This window comes from Vicugna pacos, chromosome 13 (genome assembly GCF_048564905.1).
Source record: "Vicugna pacos chromosome 13, VicPac4, whole genome shotgun sequence".
Lineage (NCBI taxonomy): Eukaryota > Metazoa > Chordata > Mammalia > Artiodactyla > Camelidae > Vicugna > Vicugna pacos.
The window spans coordinates 41853012-41870974 of NC_132999.1; the positions used below are offsets into that span (position 1 = coordinate 41853012).

The 17963-nt window shown below is 36.6% G+C and overlaps 1 protein-coding gene across 5 annotated transcripts in view; it reads right to left on the reverse strand.

Moving 5' to 3' along the window:
- The window catches only part of THRAP3 (thyroid hormone receptor associated protein 3), a 64713-nt gene that overhangs the window by 26058 nt on the left and 20692 nt on the right, over positions 1 to 17963 (reverse strand). For 4 of the 5 annotated variants that reach the window (XM_072974764.1, XM_072974766.1, XM_006212684.4 and 1 more), the window contains exon 2: positions 14704 to 14810. The exons of the other annotated variant lie outside the window; for it this stretch is intronic. The gene's annotated coding sequence lies outside the window, so the exon portion shown is untranslated. The remainder of the gene's footprint in view (positions 1 to 14703; positions 14811 to 17963) is intronic. 5 annotated transcript variants of the gene reach the window in all.

Here is a 17963-nt window from a genome sequence, read left to right on the forward strand (position 1 = left end):
TATTTACCTTCAAAACTAGAGCTAACAGTGCTAGGAGATCCCAACTGAAATTACAAATTAAGAAAATGAGTGACTCTGCCGCCCCAATCATGATCTATTTCTTTTTTATTTAATTTTTTTTTTGGTTCTGGCTTGCTTTTTTTTTTTAAACATTTTTTTTATTGAGTTATAGTCACTTTACAATGTTGTGTCAAATTCCAGTGTACAGTACAATTTTTCAGTTGTACATGAACATATATATTCATTGTCATTTTTTTTCTCTGTGAGCTACCGCAAGATCTTGTATATATTTCCCTGTGCTATACAGTATAATCTTGTTTATCTATTCTACGTATGCCTGTCAGTATCTACGAATTTTGAACTCCCAGTCTGTCCCTTCCCACCCCATCTACTTCTTTTTTAAAAAGCAACCCTGAGATACAGTTCACATACCATACAATTCACCTATTTAAAGCATGTAAATTCAATGGTTTCTAGTATATTCAGAGTTGTGCAACCATCACAATTTTAGAGCATTTTCATCACTCCAAAGACACCCCCAGAACAAGAAAATCCATGCCCATTAGGAATCACTCCCCATTTTCCCCTATCCTCCGCCCCACCCCAATCCTAGACAACCACATACCCACTTCCTCTACGGATTTGCCTATGCTGGATACTTCACATACATGGAAGCATACAATATGCCAGGTTTTGTGTCTGGCTTCTTTCACTTAACATAGTGTTTTCAAGGTTCACCCACGGTGTAGCATTTTCTCAGGTTCTTTCTCTCTCTCTTCTCTTTCTGGGACCCCTAGAACAGTCTTTTCAACAAATAGTACTAGGACATCTGGATATTCCCATACCAAAGAATGAAGCTCAACTCTTACCTCCCACCATAACACAAAAATTAGATCTGAATGGATCACAGACCTAAATGTAAGGGTTAAAACTGTAAAATCCCTAGAAGAAAACCTGGGAGTGAATCTTCGTGACCTTGGGTAGACCCTTAGATGTGACACCAAAAGCACAAGGAACAAAAGAAAAAATTAGGTAAATTGGACTGCATTAAAAAACAAACCAAATCCCTTATTCTTCAAAGGCCAGCATCAAGAAAATGAAAGGACAGTCTATAAAATGGGAGAAACTTTTTACAAAGTATGTATCTAATAAGGGACCTGTATCCATATTTTATAAAGAAGTCTTAACAACTCAATAAAAGAGACAATAATTAAACTTATAAAAAAGACAGACAAAAAAAAATAAGTGTTGGAGATGTAATGAAATTGGAACCCTCATACCCTGCTGGTGGGAATGTAAAATGATGTAACTGCTTTGGAATATAGTCTGGCGGTATCTCACAAAATTAATCATAGAGTTACCATGTGACTGAGCAGTACCATTTCTAGGTATGTGCCCAAGAGAAGTAAGATTATCTCCACACAAAAACGTGTACACAACTGTTTATAGCAACATTATGCACAGCAGCCAAAAGGTGGAAACAACCCTTATGTCCATCAACTAATTAATGAATAAATAAAATGAAATATATCCATACAATAGATATATATTGTTGTTTATCTCCTTCCACCTTAAAGTATGATGATACCTGTAGGTTTTTCAGATGTCTATTATAAGACTGAAGTTTCCTTCCATTCCCAGTTTGTTGAATATTTTTGTTATAGAAGTGTGTCGGATTCTTTTTCCAAGTGTTTTTACTATATCTATTAAGATGATTAAGTGGCTTTGGTCCTTTCTTCTACTGTATTAATTGAGTTTCAACTGCTATACCTAACACTTGCTTTTAAAATAGTTTTAAAATTAGTTTCCCCTGTTTATGGATCTCTAACATAAGCTGAATAGAATGGGAAAAGTCCCACGGAAGCCTGTATTCCCTGTCCTCTGCCCAGCCCCTAAGGCTGTTGCCTCTGCTCTGCCAAGACAGCACACTTTTCCAGATCAAACAGCACTACATTTAGTAACTGTTAGATAACACAAGACTGCTAACCAAGTAAGTTTAACAATTCAGGATACCAAACCCAGGAGGTTACAAAATTAACTGGTCAGAGATCAGTTCTGATTTGTTCTCCATTTTATGCACAGCGCTTAACCAAGTAGTGATTTGGTATTTGCTAAATGAACAGGCTCTTTCAAACTCCCTCTTCATTCTCCATTCACTACATCACACAAGCAGGAATAATAAAAGATCAGTCCATCAAGTATTAACAACACAGTCCAAGAACAAAATTAAGTATATATCACAATCCTAATCACTATGGCTGACTGAACCAGAAGCTGAGCTCACTCTTATCCCTTCTCTATCTTGCTCAAAGGGCACAGAAGGCCAAACTGATGTCAATGTTAGGGAGATACACTTTATTTAGCAGTGCCAGGTTAGAGTGATTCTCCAATAGCCAGCAAGTCCAGTCAAGACAACCCTGCTCTCAACAGTCACTAAAAGCAAGAGGTAGAAAATTCTTGGTGAACAAGACACAAAATGACTGAAAAAAAAAAAAAAGATCCAAAAATTAGCCAAGAAAGAAATGCACCATTCACAAAGGGTTGCAGACAAAGCAGGGGGCCTGACAGTGTGCTCTGTGTGCCTCTGGATAGTTAGGGGCAGGAAAGCAGAGCTCAGGTGAAGTATTAAACATGTTTACTATTTTATGCTTTCCTCTGGAGATTACCCTCTCCTGAGCAAAAGAGGGAGGGAAAAAGGAAAACAGAATCAAGAGCAGCTGTGGGTATCTCTAGGGTAATATTTTGCCAAAGCTTCAAAACCCTTCCCCACCTCACATCCCCAAAGAAGTCAAATCAGAGACCCGTTCCTGACATTTAATCTGGTGTTAAGCAGCTCTCTTAAATTATTAAATAAATCAGTATATATAATACTAATTTCAATTCTGAGTTCAATTCAAAATTAATAGAGGCTTTGTGCACCCTTCTAAAAGGAAAGGAGGGTCCTTTGGGGAGAATGGCAATTTTTTTGTTTAAACAATTTAAAAATATAATAAAAGGCTTGCCCTTGCCTAATATTATAAAATCAAAATTACTCTGGAGCACAGTACTAAAATACTTAAAACTTTAATTAATGAAGTCTATGGAATTCGGCAGAATTTGTTTTTAAAAAGTAGTATGAAGATATAGATGTACATATAACATATGCATATAAGCACATGCAGCAAACTAGTAACAGCGGTTCCCTCTGTGGAAGATATAAGTAGGAAGAGGGCAGGAGAAGGGAAAGACAAAACAGGGCAGACAGGATAAGAGCACATGCTTCTCACTTTACATATACATTTTTTTAGCCAGTTGAGTTTACATATGACTTCTCCTTGCTAGTCTTTAAAAAAAAATTGGTGACACTCAAGAGTTAGTGGTGTTGATTCTTTTATCTTTAATGTGGAATCAAACATCGACCTACTTTCCTGGGATATTTTAAAAAATCTAGACTAGTAATTTTCACATCTCCCTAAATAAATAAAACTGAACTTTGATTATTCGAAGTCCATTTTGGGAAAACTTACTACAATGGAGTTGTTTTCCTCTTTTATGACTCTTAAAGGTTAAGAAAGGCCAGCCTTAGAGCCAATTGGAGTCTATTTTTTTTAATGTTTTTATTATGTAAGCGTTGATTCAAACATACACAAAAGTAGAAACGAATAGTGTAAGGAACCCAAGTGTATCCTTCATCCAGCTTAAAAAATTATCAGCTCTTTGCAGGTGGGCTCAATTCATGCTCAAAATCCTAAGTTTGGGTGGACATAGCCAGTCTCTGCAGCTATTTTCACATACCTTTTCCCTAAAAAAAATAATTAGAAAATCCTTACATTAAAAATCCAAACATGCAATGAAGGGACCCAAAAGGCTGACCTCTACATGCTTCACCATGTGTGCCGGCAAGTAAGTCTAAAAGGAGAATCATTTATCAGCAAATAATGACTCCTGATTTCAGTTCAGACACATTTAAATTAAATTTCAAAGTGCAACCTTAAACTATCTCCTAATTACAGGACATAAGGAGCTCAAAATATCATTCTCATTGTGGGCTATTTCATCAACTTGCTTTTAGAAGTGTGAATACTTCACAACAGCTGAGAAATTATTATGAGAGGGGAGAAAAATACACATTAATAAACTACATTTTTGGATTAGCAAGCCATAAAAAGCTAACGCTTCTAACTCTACAGAGTCCAAAATCCACCGTAAAAATTTTGAGCTAACTAGAATTGTTTATTTGGCACCTAGGGAAATTTCTGACACTGTAATGTATTTTTATCCTAGATTTACTATCAGCTTCTCTGAATATAACCCTTTCATTAATGAAAGCATATATTTTAGTTTACTTATGCTAACAATGGACCTGTTTATAAAACAAATTCTCCACTGTTCTTCCTAATAGGCACTGTCAGGCTGGAAAGAATTCAAAGGAGAAACTAGCTGCGTGAACTCCACAGAAACAATTCAACACAGGGACTTCTACACCTCTATGTTCAGGAACTGGAGGGTTAAGGGACAGTCAGTAAAGCCCACACCCTCAGAGAAACAGTATCTGGCCCAGGGTTCTTGTGCCAGGGTAACTGCAGAAACAAAAGGCTCAACTCTGTGTACTGTTCTCACTATATTAAAAGAAACTAACTCATGTTAGTTATCCATGGATAATTTTTTTAAGTAAGCATTAAGAGGCTTCCCTCAGGATAAACTCTGAAGTATAAAAGTACATCAATTAAGGAATGGCAAGCTTGACATAGAAGTACACATGGCTTAGTTAAAACAATAAAAGTTTTCCCCCAGGTCAAGGATGCTGCCAATAAGGGAAGTACTGGCAAGGTGGACAAACCAGCTCCTATTCACAAAGATTCGATTCCAAGTCCTCCAAAAGTCAGTCTCTGTCCTTCCTTTTCCAGCCCTAATTTCTTCGGACAGCAAACAGGAGCACAGCATTATTTATCTCTTAGAAAATTCATACTAAACCACACAGCAAAAACAGGGAAAAAAAGGCCGTGATGACTTTCTGCCATCACTTCAAATTGAGGAAAATGAGTAATTCCTTTCTAACTCTACTGCTACTTACTTTGGATGCTTCCAGCGCCCAAACGAAAAACAGACCTGTTCTGACAGAGTTCTTTTCCAAAAGCCACCAGATCCCTGTATTCTGTGGGTGGGTGTGGGGACTGTGGGGACTTGTCTAACCAGCAAGGAGCCTGTCCTACCTCAGAGAGAAAGTCTTCTTGACTTTCCTCCTTTCAAGCCCAAGCACCAGCCATCAACTAATAAACAACAGATTTTGTTCTAGCCTTCTGTTTGGTTACTGCAAACTGTTTTCTTCCCTCTCTTCCAACCCAAAATACCAGGACCCCTGGGGGAGGGCAGAACTGATCTTTTTCACTGCCGCTAGTGAGCAATGAAAAGCTGAAAACACACACACACACAGCAAGTGTTCAGCCAACTTAAAATGAGAGAAATTTACCAAAACTAAACTAATGCTCCTAATAAATGCAAAACCGCTTATTTGAAGCAGGTGTTTTTAACTTCTCTGTGCCAATTTTTTTCATCAATAAAGTAAGCTTTGGAACAGCTCTACCACTGACAAAAAACTTAATAGTTTGCATAAACTGAGCAGGACATCCTCATTCTTACTTCACAGCCATGTCCTAAAAATGGAATTAACTGGTGAGGGTTAAACTTTTTGCTTTTAAAAAAAAATCATCCCTCCACTCCCATTCCATCAACTCTGAAATTTACTGTAGAAGAAATCATTTAAGAATTTACATCATATTCTACAGCTTTATAAAAACTAGCCCATCTACCTGAAAGTAGCTGACCAGGGACTTAGCCACTTACCTTCTGGCTGTACTTTAACTATGACTTGCTTAGGGTAATCCACCTACACCAAACTCAGGCAGCACCAACCTCACTTGGGAAAGATGAGTTTCCAGAGGGAGTCAGGGCTCTGCTACAGAATCCTATCAGGGTGAGGGAAACTGCTGCTAGCTTCTTTCCATCACACAGCCAGCAAGAGGTCACATTTCCTTCCTGCTCTTGAGTGAGTGAATTCGTTTCTCTGTCCTAGTAATGTGGCAAACTATCTCTTCCATTTTTCACTTTTTAAAGGAACAAGACCACGTTACTTCTCAGTAACTCGGAAAGGTAGGAAAAATACAGTGAGATAGGTGTCTTCTATGTGGCACAGAAGATCACATGCCACTAATTATTTTAGGCCTGATTTCCAAGCCTAAGGAATAAGAGTTTCATGTATCTTTTTATTTGTTATTGTTGTTGTTTTTTTAACACTAGAGAAAATACTGAATAATTTAAGATCATAATGACAAACCTTTGCTGGGAAACCCCATTATTCATTCTTTCAAACTGCTGTTTCTCCCCCAATCAAAAATTAAAACATATGAAAATCTTAAGACAGCTGGGATAAATGCAATATTCACAGAAAGCAACACAATTTAATCAATCAATGCTTGAAAATTCTAAAAGATATACATAAGTAATGAATTCAGGGCTCAAATCACCAGTATGAAAAAAAACGAGGTAAAATAAAACATGCAAAGAAATTTACACACCAATTTCTTCTATTATTAAGTACGCCTCCTAGAAAAAATAACAAGTATGTAAGTGGTGAATTCAACTTTATCTACTGGCCCTCTGCGTTTTAAGTATATGGTTTATCTAATAATGTCATAGCAAAAGGAAGTGACTTGTAGTAAGAGCAGTTCTGGGGGACTTTAGATGTCAGTTTATGCATTTATTAAATGTGCATAATACTGGACATACAACTTAACTTCTAAGGTTTCAGGATAAGGTTAGTAGGTTGGGATTTACGAACAAATAGGACATCGCACCAAGTGGTGGCTCCTGGAAAGGTAAATACACAATCGTTTCACAATTTTTAAAATAGCTTTGTTTTCTCATTGAAGCGGGCTTCACAATCTCTGTACTTTATAGTTACTTTGGCAAGATTAGTGAGAGTATAATCTCTAAAAATACCATGGTCCAAAAAGTACCAAGAACATTTTTCTGTTCATTCTATCAGAATTTACTGAACAGGGGAAGGGTATAACTCAGTGGTACAGCACATGCCTAGGACACACAAGGTCCAGGGTTCAATTCCCAGCACCTCCATTAAAATAAATAAACCAATAAACAAATAAATATCTAATTGCCTCCCCCCTCAAAAAAATTAAAAATAAAATAAATTTTAAAAAAAATTTACTGAACACTTACTCCGTGCCATGCACTGTGTTGGATGCAGAGAACAAGAAAGTCCTATTATAATTATAGGTAGAAAATACCTTTTCAGGCTCATAATGTGACTGGAAGTTTTCTTTTGCTGTGCCAAAGTCAGAAGGGAGGTCACTAGTTGTGAGATCTTTTCTGAGTCATATCCCCTCTTTAAACTGAAGTTTTCTTGTATGTTAAAACAGGGCTTACACTTTAGTTAACAATAGTATATCAATATTGGTTCATTAATTGTGACAAACATACCATAATAATGTATGATGCTAATAATAGAAGAAAATGGATATAGAGAACATGAGGACTGTCATGGGTTAAATTTAAAGTGGGTCTCCCTGACCCTAAAATTTATATGTTGAAGTCCTAACAACAAGTACCTCAGAATGTGACCGCATCAGACACAGAATCTTAAGAGATATGACTGGTGTCCTTATAAAAGGGGGCAATCTGGACCTAGAAATATGTGGAAAGCAGACAATATGAAGAAACACAGGGAGAAAATGGCCATCTACAAGCCGACAGGAGAGGCCTGGAAGAGATCCTTCCCTCACAAGGTCTCAGAAGGAATCAATCCTGCCAACACCCTGATTTCTGAACTTCTAGCCTCCAGACCTGTGGGACAATAAATTACTGTTGTTTAAGCCACCCAGTTTGTGGTACTTTCTTACAGCAGCCCTACCAAACCAATACAGGAATCCTGTACCACTCTTGCAATTTTCTGTATCTTACACTATTCTCAAACAAAAAATTAAAAATAAAAAGGGACAGTAGTTATGGTGTCCACATCACAGTTATGAGGACCAAAGTAAACAGAAATTGGGAAATTCCTGCTCAATGGAAAGGGAATGCATAAATTCCCAACATGTAGTAAGCAACCAAACTAGACTAGAATCCAGTTTCATTCACTGTTTTCCGTAATATAATGTTACTTCAAGATGGGCATACAAATGTAGGTATAAGTAAGGGAATATGCCGAAGCAAATTATCAACCTAGAATGCCTTGTCCCAAATGAACAGAACCCTAGAGTGTCACTTAATAATACTGGGCTGGGTTCTGCAGTGAGTAGTGGCTTTGGCAACAAAAAAGAACTAGGTTCAAACCTTGGCTCCTCCACCCATTAGCTGGACAAGATGCTTAATCTCTCAATCTTCCAAACATGACCTACCTCACAAGACTGCTACGCGAATTAAATAAGTGTACGTAAACTGCCTGGCATTCAGGAAGTTGAGTTCACACCTTAAGCTATGTTTAGCTACAACCCTAGAGCGGTGAAAGGGTGATATTTAGGAACTTCTCTGAGAACAAATAGATTTCACCACTAATTTTATTTTCCTGCTTTTAGTACATAATCAGGTATCTTCCTACCAGAACAATAAAGTGTTTTATAACTTTATTGGCAAAATTGTCATGTGTTGCACTGAAGAGATACCCGGAAGCAAGAAAAGGTCAAATTCTAAGGTCATGACCTATGGAGAATACATCCCTTTGTTGCTGTATGGTAGCAGGGAAAATCAACACCAAGCTGAGGGGCCATTCATTTAGAACTTGTTTATCCCAGTCTCCCCAGTGTAGGCAACTTGTGGTATCTTCTGAAAATTTGCTCAATGGGTGTCTCTTAGACTCAGGATCATCTATGGAATTAACCCTTCATTATTAGTGAAACAGAATGAACAGCACAGTCAGCAACTTAAACAATCTTTGATTCACTCTGGAGGTTCGTCTCCTATAACCCTAGGGGAAAGTAACAGCAATTTTAGTTCCTGTTTTATATGTGTTACCACTGGTGAATTCATCCTTCTCATTTTTCAGAGGCACTCTCAGTTTTTCTAACTTAATAAAGACATTATAGGCTATGTTAACTAATGGCCTCCTTCCAGCTCTCACTATGATAAACCATTTTAAAAACTAAGTTAAACAGCCACATGACACTTAACATATTTAAATGAAATTATTATTACTAAGACCTTGGGCTGAACCAATGATACATATTGCAGTCACCTACAGAATTTTTTTTTTAAAGTCCATCTATCAAGATTCTTACTCAGGAAACCTGGAAAGGAATTCAGAACCAGTGGTTTGCAAACGTTCTTTACAGATCCCAAGGACTAGGACTGTGGTCGCTCTCCACCAAGTAATCATCCTACCATTGATACACAGATAGCCACTGTTTACATTAAGTTCTACATGAAGCTTGTTTACAACTCTCTTAGGAGATAAGTTGTTTGACATCTTTTATACATTATTAGTCTTTTTAGGATCAAATCATCTTCCCCAAACACGTCTATCACACAGAGGTTTAAAAGGGTAAAGATATGTGTTTATTTCCTTATGTGTTCATCCATCACTGCTTTGAATTGTTTGGAATGTGTCAGGGTATCAGTCAATAACTAAATCATATCATCATATCCATTCCTTCAGAAGTATGAGCCCTTAGAACTGCACTGTCCCATACACATGTGGCTACCATATACTTGAAATGTGCCTGGTCTGAACCAGAATGAACTGTATAAAACACAGGATTTCAAAGACTTAGTACAAAACCCAGAATGTAAAATAGTTCACTATTTTTTGTATTAATTACATGTTGAAATGAGAATGTGTTGGATACAGTATTTAAAATGTACCATTAATAGCCAAGGGAACCATATTCAGTACCTTGTAGTAAATTATGGTGAAAAATGTGAAAATGAATATATGTATGTTCCTATATGGACTGAAGTATTGTGCTGTACAGCAGAAATTGACACACTGTGAATGAGAATTATACATCAATAAAAAATATATATAAATTAAAATAAAAAATAAAATGTATCATTAAAATTAATTTCATCTGCTTCTTTTTATTTTCTTAATGTGGCTGCTAGAACATTTGAAATTACATGTGGCTCACAACGGAGTTCTTTTGGATAGACTTGTCATCAAGGACAAGATTATAAAAATTGTCTTCAAATGCTCAAATTGTGAACCAGATCCAATATTAGTCACTTTTAAATTCATCATTTATGTTTGCAATTTCTAGTCTTCATCTACTAAGACTTTACTATTGAGCTAACTACCTGATGTCTTTCCATTTATACCTGTACTTCACCAGATAAGCTAAAGAAGGAAGAGATGTCTTAAATAAACACACAACTCCACAAAAGAAACCAAAAATAATTTCAAGATTTGCTATCATTCTGGATCTTACCAGTCACCTGAGTCTACAAAAGAAATCAAGACCCCAACCTGCTGCTTCCATTTAAAGTAAATTAATTAAGGCACTATTCAGAGCTATTTAAATTTAGAGACCACTCAACTACCCCAGTCCCAGGTAGATCCAAACGCTCAACCAGAACTTAGTTTAGATACATGTGATCAGTGCCAACTCCCCTCTCTGGGTTTAAGGAACAGTATATTAAATACATATAGGAATAGGTCTAATTATTTCCTAGAACATCTTGTATTTTTTTTTAAAAAAGAAAATTGAATTCATCAGATTTATATATGAAAGCTCTCGCTTGCCATAACTTCAAGATTCTAAGTGATCTGGCCCCTGCCTACTTCTCCAACATCAACTCAAACCACTCTCTCCCCAATCACTCCACTCTACTGGAGCCACAAAGGCCTTCTTTCTATTCCTTGAACATTTACAGTCTCAGTATTTGCAACACTTGCCATTCTCTCTACATGAACACTTTTCTGCAGTCTCAAATATGGCTGGCTCTTTAAGCATCCTTCAGATCTCAGCCTGTTACTTAACTGGAAAATGTGTTCCTAAGCATCCTATCTAGTGACACCTCACTATTATCTTGTAGTCCTATTTCTTTCCAAGCATTTAGGAAAATCTGAAATTATCTTATCTGCCTTTCCAAACTAGAACGTAAGCTCCTCAAGAACTGGAGTCCTCTCTGTCTTGCTCACTGCTGGTACCCCCAGCACAGAGAACAGGCAAAGTGACAAGCCCTGAAATGTCTACCGACTGAATCAAAAAAATCAAAAGCAGCTTTAAAACACAAAGAATCTTTGAGATGAAAATTCAGTATGCTTATTTTTAAAAACACGGAACTGGCTTCCTACGTACGTATCTTTCTAGTCTTTATTTTCTAGTTTCCAGTATTTAAAGGTCTCTTGAAGAACTGCCAAAGTTCCATATGGAGACAACCAAGAAGTATGGAAGTATCAATTGTATTTTGTTTGCTGAGTCTGGAGAGAGAAGAATGGCCTGCATTACTAAGTATTTAAGGATGGAAAAAAAGGCAAAGATAATAAAAAGACTGAGTATTAGTACAAGATTAGACAGATATATGGAACAAAACACAAAGTTTAGAAATATACCCTATTAATACAGTCTCATGAAGGCAACTTTTCAAAACACTAGAAAAAAGAGTTGGGGAAAAAGAAAAAAAGCTGGGACAACTGATTAATGACAAAATAAAAAAGCAAACCACTAAAAAAGAAAATACTAGTGTCTACTTCGTAGGCCTATCTAAGCCTATTTAAAAGATTACCATTAACTTTCTCAAAGATAAAAGACATTATATCTGTCATGTATGGACAGGAATGTAGTAATAATAATAAAAAATTATAGCCAGGCACTTCTCTAAATGCTTTACATATATTAATTCATTTAACTTACAATACTGTTATGGGTTAGATACTATTTATTACCCCTATTTTACATATGAGGAAACTATACACAATCTTAAACACCATGCTATTTCATCTCTGCTTCATTCAGAGAAAAAAAGGATCTCTTGAAAATTAAAAATACAAGAACACATATGCATCAATTCCACTTCTGAGTATTTATCCAAAAGAACTGAAATCAGGATCTCAAAGAAATGTTAGCATTCCCATGTTCACCACAGCATTATCACAATAGCCAAGATGTGGGAAAAACCTAAATGTCCATCAATAGGTGAATGGATAAAGAAAATGTGATATATGCACACAATGGAATACTATTCAGCCTTTAAAAAGAATTCTTGCATATGTGACAATATAGATGAACCTTGAAGACATTATACTAAGTGATATAAGCCAGTCACTGAAGATAAAAACTACATAATTCCACTTATATGAAGTACCTAAAATAGACAAATTCATAAATTCAAAGAGTAGAACAGTCATGGGGCTGGAGAAGGGGAAAATGGGCAGTTACTGATCAATATGTATAAAGTTTCAGTTAAGAAAGATGAGTAAGCTTTAGAGATCTGTTGTACAACACTATCTATAGTCAAAATAAGGTACTGTATACTTAAAAATTTGCTAAGAGGGTAGATTTCATCTTAGGTGTTCTTACCACAATAAAATAAAATTTAAAAAATAAATCTTATCCTGTCAGCCAATAAAAAAGTCTTCATCAGAGGTAAGGAGAAAGCTGTCTGTAATTTATTGTAAATGGAATCCCTGACCCACATGATAAAATTTAAAGAACCAACCTTTGCCAGTTTCTCCTGACAGCTGTAGAAGGCAAAAGCTTCTGTAAATGTATGATGGACATAATGATATTCTTATAGGGAGTGAGGTTGTTTAGAGTTGTATGAAGGAGTTAGACTGACTAAACAAAAATCTTGCTAACATGAAAAAATACATATATAAATAAAATATATGAACACAAGTGGGGAAGAAAATACAGCAAAGGTTAAAAAACATAGCCAAGGAAATCTCCCAAAAAGTAGAACAAAAGCAGAGACGGAAACAGCAGAAAAAGATAAAATTAGAGCATCAGTCCAAAAAATCCAACATCCAAACAGTATTAATTCCAGAAAAAGAACAGAGAAAATAAAGGGGAGAAAAATCGACACAATTCTAGAAAATTTCCCTGAACCGAGGGACATTAATTTCAGTCTACTGGATAAAAACAACTACCAAGAACATCATTATGAAATTTCAGAACACTGGGAAAAAGAGGAGCAGCATCTTCAAAATTCTAAAGGAAAATGATTTACAAACTAGAATTCTGTACCCAGCCAAACTAACAATAAATATGAGTGCAATATAAAGGCATTTTCAGACAGGCACATCCAAAAAAAATCCACCTCTTGTATACCCTTTCCTCAGGAAGCTAACAGAGAAAAGTGCTCCACCAAAGTAAGATTAAATCAAAAGGGAAAAGGCTATGGGAAAAGATTAACAGGATCCAATACAACAGAGGCAGAAAAAATCATTAGGATGAGGTGTTGGAATACACATATGACAGCTGGGCAGCTGCCTAGAGCAGATGTCCAGAATAAAACAGATTTACAAATATCCCTAAGAAAATAAAATTTATAATGTAACTAAAATTCTTAAAGTACTGAGGAAGATTTACACTTCTAGGTAAGTTTAGAAAGAAAATACTTATAAGAACACAGAAACTAAACAAAACAGATCAGAAAAAAAGGTTATTATTAACAAGAGACAATGAGCAGTCAGGCAAAAAAAGGAAAATTAACCATAGCATGCAACATGATCTGGCTGTGAATAAGCTATACATAACCATAATATTAACAATGAATACTGCACTAACCAAAATTACACTACATGTAACCAGAGTGACAATAAATGTGGGTATGTGAGGTGGTGAGACTTCTACAAGAATCAACCACTAATCCAAGGTGAGAAGATGGCAACAACCAAAAACTGAAAAATCTGTTAAGTAACAAAGTAAGTTTATTAGAGATAATGACAAAATAAACAGTAAAGAGTTGGAAATTACTGCTTCTGGGGACTAGGAAGCAGGCAGGCAGGAGGGGCTGTTTTTCATAAAAAGCCCCATGGAGCTGATGGCCTGATATGTCTATGTATAGGGTTTCTGTACATACATTAATAAAAAGGAAAACAAAAAAGGGTATAAGTAAATATATAAAATGCTTTTTAAGATTAAGAGAAGAAAATGTACTATGGTGGGAAATCAACTGCATGTATAAACTTATTCATATTCATCACATAGTTATCTAAGACAGGGAAAAATGAGAAAAGCCTACACGTTTACCAAAAAGAAACTAGTTAAGTAAATTATATGGCACATTCAGTGTTGAAATGCCATTAGTCATTTAAAACTGCAAACAGAAAAAAAACTTGACAAGAACCAGGTGACAAAAAAAGCACAATTCCAATTCTAATTAAACACACACACACATACTCAAGTAACATAATCATGAAAAGAGTCTGTTCACCAAAATATTAACAATGATTATATATGTCAAGTTTATGGCTGATTTTTTTCAGTATTCCAAGTGAATAAAGTTGTGTTACTAAAAAACTCAAAAGTTAGTTAAAATCAAAAAGTAACTGTTGATTCTATAACTTCAGATTGAATCAGAGAGGAGAGCAAAACTACTTTATCATCTTGTTTCAGTTGGTTAAACTGAAAAATAAACATTGCTTAATGAGAACCCAGAACTTCCTTCCATTAAAGGATCTTCTGGATAAACAACTCTTAACATAAGACAGGTGAGTGAAGTTATAGCAAGTGAAGTTATTATTAGTTCCTTTTATCACCATGCATTTACCTTATTTGAACAATGATTCGACGTGAACCAGATCCCAAAGAGACACTACCTCAAAGAACACTGGCAGTGCTGCTAGCTTCTCCAATTTACAAAGTCAGGGTACAATTCTGGAATGAGAAGAAATAAGCAGTGATAAAACAGATATCCAAATCTTGTAGATTCCATCTTGAAATATAGATGCTTGAAACCTATAAGCAGAAACTCTCCGTTAGTCCTCAACTTCACTTCAAGTGGACACAGGGTTCTCTCTCAAAGTACACCGGCCTGAGGGTCTCTGCCCGCCTGTAAGGCTGCAGCATGGAAGGCTAAAACCTTCCTCTTGGAGCATGACACTTCCACTGGCAGGATTTCAGGGGCTATAGTTTGCATTATGCAAGACTAATTTGCAAACTCCATAATTCAACCTGGAGAAGTACTTCAGAAGAATTAAGTGCTTGAAACAAAATCAATAACAACAATTAATTAAAGTATGCTTAACTAAATTTAACAAATAATTTCAAGTTAAAGTACCCCCACCTTAATCCCTCAAAGCACCAAAAACCCTTCGGATCCAGTTGTTTAAATATTCCCAGATTTAAACATTACTAACATGGTCATATATCAAAGCTATGTCGTATTATCCAAAACAAATATGAAAACTAACTTGCAAGATCAGCAAGCTCAGTATGTAGTTAATGTCCCCGCTCCTAGCTTATTAGTTTTATCTTTCATTAATAATACTGTAAAGTACCCAAGATTCAAATAATCTGAAAATGCCGTCTTGACATTAATCTTTTCTTTTCTGACTCAGCATTCACTTAATCAAGAACACCCCACCTTAGCTGTCACTGAAATTTGTGGTTTACGCACAGCTGAATCCTTGCCTATTTCGCCAGGAAAGAAAGGATCCCATCTCCTTAAGCTTAGTACATATGGAGCCCTCAGCCAAGAAAGCCTCCTCCCCTCTCACCAAACTCCTACTCATTCTTATGAGGGTCTCCTTTCCCAGCAAGCTGTCCCGGGCTCACCCAGGCCGAGTTAGGTACTGCTTCTCTGTTATCCTAGACATGTCTCTCCTTTCACTCATCTCACTGTGTCTGTTAATATGTCAACTCACCGCACGGGGCTGCAAACTCTATATACCTAACACTGTTAGGTGTTTGCTGAGTAAACTGAATACCCACGCAATAAACTCCTGACCTTTACCAAAGGTAATCAGATAATTAACATTGCAAAGAGGAAACAAAAACCTACTTTTAAACCTAATAGGATGACTTTCATCCAGATGAAATTAGTACTCAATTTATCAATTTAATGACAGTGTTGACATGTATTTACTTAGCTGATAGACAGCAAAAATATAGCACTTCCAAAAAAATTCTTTCAAAACATTTTTGCATACTTCTTGCAGGTTATTCTCAGAATTCATCCTAGATTATATGAGCCAAAACTTCTTTCCCTATTTCTAACTGCAGAGGCACAGGGGCGCACATCAGTCAGCTTAAGGGAAATCCTGATGACTGCTACAAGACTGGAAACTGCTTACTCTACAACGCACTAACTAAAGAAAAGAACTATTTCAATACATCCATCCTTAAAATTCTGATCACTTAATACACACCCACACACCCCTTTTATTTTCACTACCCCACCATTTTCCTTCCTATTAATTACCCTCTTTCTCAGACACTGGCAAGAATTTTATCATTCCACAAACCTTCAATTTTCCATTGCTGCAATGGGTGGAGAAAGCAAACCTGAGGCTCTGGCCCTTAGTTATTCTATGACAGTAAGGAGACACCTGAAGTCCTAAGTCAACCCTGCCACTACAGTTTTTATGCACCCTCAAACTTGCCCTGCCTGTGCCATCTGGACAGTGAGAAGAAACTTAACAGCCTCATTCTCCTGAACCTCCCTTTGACAGATACCAGTGTATTAGCAAGGACATTGCCGACAATATACCTTTTCTCCTTCCGCACAATTTCCCCTCTAACTGTCCACTTATTCAACAAAAAAAAATATTAAGTACCTACTACATTGCCAGGCACTATTCTAGCAATGAAGACTCATTCTTAAGGGCAGATGGAGGGGCACACAGGGAATAAGAGTTACTATTTCATGCAAAGTGGTCAAGGCAGGTAGAAGACTTGAAGAGTAAGCTGTGCCTTATGTGAAGGCAAAGTGGACCAGAGAGGAAAAAGTGAGTGCAAAGACACTGTGGAGGGAACATGCTTGGCATACCTGAGCAAGAGAGAAAAACTGAGTGGCTGCAATGCAAACAGTTGCCAGGAAGCAGTTGGAAGATCAGGTCACAGACATGGGGGAATGGAAAGGGCCTTCTTGCAAGCTGTCGTAAGGACTTTGGTTTCCCTAGAGGGAATGTAGGCAGCTACGCAGTGTTTTCAGCATAGTAGTAATGACCAGAATTATGTTTTGAAATGCCTATTTTGGCTGCTGGGTGTAGAATAGACTTTAACAGGGCAAGAGCAGAAGAAATTGTATTATCCAGGTAAAGGACAGCAGTGGCTTAGACCAGAATGTAGCTTAGAATGCTCCCACATTTCACACATCACTACACCTTAAGTAACAACACAGTTCCAAAATCCAAACAAAGAGTGGGTCATAGCATTTTTACCTTCTATAGTTAAAGAAGACTTCAAGTTTTTTTCTTATCTCATCTCAGGCGCCCCTGGCAATCATTTGTTGAGAGATTTAGAGCGTGAGGAAGGACAAGGATGACCTTGCCTGCTCCTATGAACCTGAGGCCAAAGACAGTCCTTTAAACCACCAGGCACAAATTGTTTCTATATTACTTAAGAACTAATGTGCTCTAGTTTTAAAAGCAAGTTGATACCAATAAAAGTGAAAAAAAGAGGACAGTGTCTTCTATTCACGTTAATCCAAAGTATCCAATAAATGATAAAATTTAAGATTGAGTCATTCCTCATTAAAAAAAATACTAGAAATTGTTAAAATTATGACAGCTGGACAAATAAACCTTTATAGTATTTTCCTGCAGAAAACTGCAATATCTTGCTCCAAGTAGCTTCCCTGGTATCAGCAGGAACAAAGATTGAATCCAAAACTGGTCAAATTACTATGAATGGCTTTGGAGAGAAAGGCAGATATTTCCAAATGTGTCGTGTATACAGGGCCTCCTACACTGGCTGGGGGTGGGGGTGAGCAAATAATGGCACAATGGCCAAATCTAGCCCAACCTATTTTTCTATCACCTATGAGCTAAGAACAGTTTCTACACTTTTTAACAGTAGAAAAATATC